Below are 4,953 nucleotides of genomic sequence, written 5' to 3' on the forward strand. Positions count from 1 at the left end.
ATACTCTGTTTGTCTTTGGCAGGACCAGACTCTCACTCTGACAGCGGGAAGAGTCCTTCAGGGGAACCAGACCCAGAGACATCCAAACCAGCGAGACAACACCACTGCTCCCACTGTGGAAAGAGTTTTAAGTGTTTAAGGAAGTTGAAAGTACATGAGAGAACGCACACAGGAGAAAACCCTTACGATTGCTCTCACTGTGGAAAGAGTTTTACCAAGTTAGGGAACCTAAAAGAGCATGAGAGGACACACTCAGGAGAAAAGCCTTTCCAATGTTCCCAGTGTGGAAAGAAGTTCACCCAGTTACGGTACCTGAAACAACATGAAGAAATACACACAGAAGATAGGAAGACATACCACTGCTCTCAGTGTGATAAGATATTTACTGGGTTAGGAAACCTGAAAATACATACGAGAATACACTCTGGAGAGAAGCCTTACCACTGTTCCCACTGTGGAAAGAGTTTTACTCAGTTAGGGAGCCTGAAAACACATGAGAGGGGACACACAGGAGAAAAGCCTTACCACTGTTCCCATTGTGAAACGAGGTTTACCCATCGAGGGAGCCTGAAAGCGCATGAGAGAATACACACAGGAGAAAAGCCTTACCAATGTTCCCGATGTGAAAAGAGCTTTACCCGTTTAGGGAGCCTGAAAAAGCATGAGAGAATACATACAGGAGAAAAGGCTTACCACTGTTCCCATTGTGAAAAGAGGTTTACCCATCGAGGGAGCCTGAAAGCGCATGAGAGAATACACACAGGAGAAAAGCCTTACCAATGTTCCCATTGTGAAACAAGGTTTACCCATCGAGGGAGCCTGAAAGCGCATGAGAGAATACACACAGGAGAAAAGGCTTTCCAACATAATACACAGGAGGAGAAGACATACCACTGCTCTCATTGTGAAACAAGGTTTACCCATCGAGGGAGCCTGAAAGCGCATGAGAGAATACACACAGGAGAAAAGCCTTAACAATGTTCCCGATGTGAAAAGAGCTTTACCCGGTTAGGGAGCCTGAAAAAGCATGAGAGAATACATACAAGAGAAAAGGCTTTCCAACATACTAATACACAGGAGGAGAAGACATACCACTGCTCTCATTGTAAATCTAATTGTATGAATGAAATCATACTGAAAAATAGGTCAACATTTTTTTCCAGCTCTAGACAAGATCATGTCTAAAATCAGATTCAACAAGTTAAAAATATATATATTATGTTTTGATTATGAACTTAAGATTGATTGTATGCAAGTGTAAACCCCTAAATGTTGTTCACTATATAATTTGGATATTTCAAAAATTTTAATTATTAAATAGATGAATATAATTAGTATATCTTCATTCAGATTGTCATTGGTTCTAAATTGACTCTGATTAAATAAAAGGTAAAAAAAAAAAATACCATATTCTTTTTGGGAAGTCTATTTGGTTCTTAAGTTCGGACATATACAGTGGGGAAAAAAAGTATTTAGTCAGCCACCAATTGTGCAAGTTCTCCCACTTAAAAAGATGAGAGAGGCCTGTAATTTTCATCATAGGTACACGTCAACTATGACAGACAAATTGAGAAAAAAAAATCCAGAAAATCACATTGTATGATTTTTTATGAATTTATTTGCAAATTATGGTGGAAAATAAGTATTTGGTCACCTACAAACAAGCAAGATTTCTGGCTCTCACAGACCTGTAACTTCTTCTTTAAGAGGCTCCTCTGTCCTCCAATCGTTACCTGTATTAATGGCACCTGTTTGAACTTGTTATCAGTATAAAAGACACCTGTCCACAACCTCAAACAGTCACACTCCAAACTCCACTATGGCCAAGACCAAAGAGCTGTCAAAGGACACCAGAAACAAAATTGTAGACCTGCACCAGGCTGGGAAGACTGAATCTGCAATAGGTAAGCAGCTTGATTTGAAGAAATCAACTGTGGGAGCAATTATTAGGAAATGGAAGACATACAAGACCACTGATAATCTCCCTCGATCTGGGGCTCCACGCAAGATCTCACCCCGTGGGGTCAAAATGATCACAAGAACGGTGAGCAAAAATCCCAGAACCACACGGGGGGACCTAGTGAATGACCTGGAGAGAGCTGGGACCAAAGTAACAAAGCCTACCATCAGTAACACACTACGCCGCCAGGGACTCAAATCCTGCAGTGCCAGATGTGTCCCCCTGCTTAAGCCAGTACATGTCCAGGCCCGTCTGAAGGTTGCTAGAGTGCATTTGGATGATCCAGAAGAGGATTGGGAGAATGTCATATGGTCAGATGAAACCAAAATATAACTTTTTGGTAAAAACTCAACTCGTCGTGTTTGGAGGACAAAGAATGCTGAGTTGCATCCAAAGAACACCATACCTACTGTGAAGCATGGGGGTGGAAACATCATGCTTTGGGGCTGTTTTTCCCCTTTCTTCAAAGGGACCAGGACGACTGATCCGTGTAAAGGAAAGAATGAATGGGGCCATGTATCGTGAGATTTTGAGTGAAAACCTCCTTCCATCAGCAAGGGCATTGAAGATGAAACGTGGCTGGGTCTTTCAGCATGACAATGATCCCAAACACACTGCCCGGGCAACGAAGGCGTGGCTTCGTAAGAAGCATTTCAAGGTCCTGGAGTGGCCTAGCCAGTCTCCAGATCTCAACCCCATAGAAAATCTTTGGAGGGAGTTGAAAGTCTGTGTTGCCCAGCGACAGCCCCAAAACATCACTGCTCTAGAGAAGATCTGCATCGAGGAATGGACCAAAATACCAGCAACAGTGTGTGAAAACCTTGTGAAGACTTACAGAAAACGTTTGACCTGTGTCATTGCCAACAAAGGGTATATAACAAAGTATTGAGAAGCTTTTGTTATTGACCAAATACTTATTTTCCACCATAATTTGCAAATAAATTCATAAAAAATCCTACAATGTGATTTTCTGGATTTTTTTTCTCAATTTGTCTGTCATAGTTGACGTGTACCTATGATGAAAATTACAGGCCTCTCTCATCTTTTTAAGTGGGAGAACATGCACAATTGGTGGCTGACTAAATACTTTTTTCCCCCCACTGTATATGGGGCTTTGGTGACAAAATGGATGGCACTGTGATAGATTACATCCAATTTGCTGAGTAGAGTGTTGGAGGCTATTTTGTAAATGACATCGCCGAAGTCAAGGATCGGTAGGATAGTCCGTTTTACGAGGGCATGTTTGGCAGCATGAGTGAAGGAGGCTTTGTTGCGAAATAGGAAGCCGATTCTACATTTAACTTTGGATTGGAGATGCTTAATGTGAGTCTGGAAGGAGAGTTTACAGTCTAACCAGACACCTAGGTATTTGTAGTCCACATACTCTAGGTCAGACCCGTAGAGAATAGTGATTTTAGTCGGGTGGGCGTGTGCCAGCAGCGTTCGATTGAAGAGCATGCATTTAGTTTTAATTGTGTTTAAGAGCAGTTGGAGGCTACGGAAGGAGTGTTGTATGGCACTGAAGCTCGTTTGGAGGTTTGTTAACACAGTGTCCAATGAAGGGCCAGATGTATACAAAATGGTGTCGTCTGCGCAGAGGTGGATCTGAAAATCACCAGCAGCAAGAGCGACATCATTGATATACACAGAGAAAAGAGTCGGCCCAAGAATTGAACCCTGTGGCACCCCCATAGAGACTGCCATAGGTCCAGACAACAGGCCCTCCGATTTGACACATTGAACTCTATCAGAGAAGTAGTTGGTGAACCAGGCGAGGCAGTCATTTGAGAAACCAAGGCTATTTAGTCTGCCAATAAGAATGCGGTGGTTGACAGAGTCGAAGGCCTTGGCCAGGTCGATGAAGACGGCTGCGCAGTATTGTCTATTATCGATCGCGGTTATAATATCGTTTAGGACCTTGAGCGTGGCTGAGGTGCACCCATGACCAGCTCGGAAACCGGATTGCATAGCGGAGAAGGTACGGTGTGATTCGAAATGGTCGGTGATCTGTTTGTTAACTTGGCTTTCAAAAACTTTCGAAAAGCAGGGCAGGATGGATATAGGTCTGTAACAGTTTGGATCTAGAGAGTGTCACCCCCTTTGAAGAGGGGGATGACCCGGCAGCTTTCCAATCTCTGGGGATCTCAGATGATACGAAAGAGAGGTTGAACATGCTGGTGATAGGGGTTGCGACAATTTCGGCGGCTAATTTTAGAAAGAAAGGGTCCAGATTGCGCGTGCTAGTGGACCGGGGCTAACAGATGGATCTTCGTGGTCGACTTCGTAACGGGAAGCCTGTTGAAACCACATCAGACGATTTCGTCGGCAGACCAGTCGTGTTGGATCGGCGGGGCTCCGTGTCAGCACTAGGAGCTCCCGTTCAGTTGACAGAGAGGTAGATAGCCGGGAGATGGACTCGAGGCTAGCTCAAGGCTGATTAGCCAACAACAACGTCCATTTGGTTGCAGCTAGTTAGTTGCGATGATCCAGTGTTAAAGGTCCAGTGATTCAGTAATTTCGGCAGAAAAACCGATATGTTCTGGGTCGATAACGCGCTGTGCAGACAGTGCAGACTGGCCGAATAATAGTCCAGGCTAGAGTAGTGCAGGCCACGGACAATGGTGAAAAACCGCTAACGGTGGCTAATAGCAAGTAGCTAGTTAACTGGCTACTCCCGTCCGGTAGACAGAGAGGTAGATAGCCGGGATATGGGCCTGGCTCGAGGCTAGCTCAAGGCTAACTGGTGCTTGCTTCGGGGGCAGTGGTGATTAGCCAACAGCAACATCCATTCGGTTGTTGCTAGCTAGTTGCGATCCGGTGTTAATGTCCAGTGATTCAGTTATTCCGGCAGAAAATCTGATGTTCTGGGTGAAAACCGCTAACGGTGGCTAATAGCAAGTAGCCAGTTAGCTGGCTAGCTAGTTTCAACTGGAGATTCTAGATAAAAGGTAAGTCAATAATAGAATCCGTTCCACATTGAGTGAGGCGGGTTG

The sequence above is a fragment of the Coregonus clupeaformis genome, unplaced genomic scaffold (genome assembly GCF_020615455.1).
Source record: "Coregonus clupeaformis isolate EN_2021a unplaced genomic scaffold, ASM2061545v1 scaf2746, whole genome shotgun sequence".
Lineage (NCBI taxonomy): Eukaryota > Metazoa > Chordata > Actinopteri > Salmoniformes > Salmonidae > Coregonus > Coregonus clupeaformis.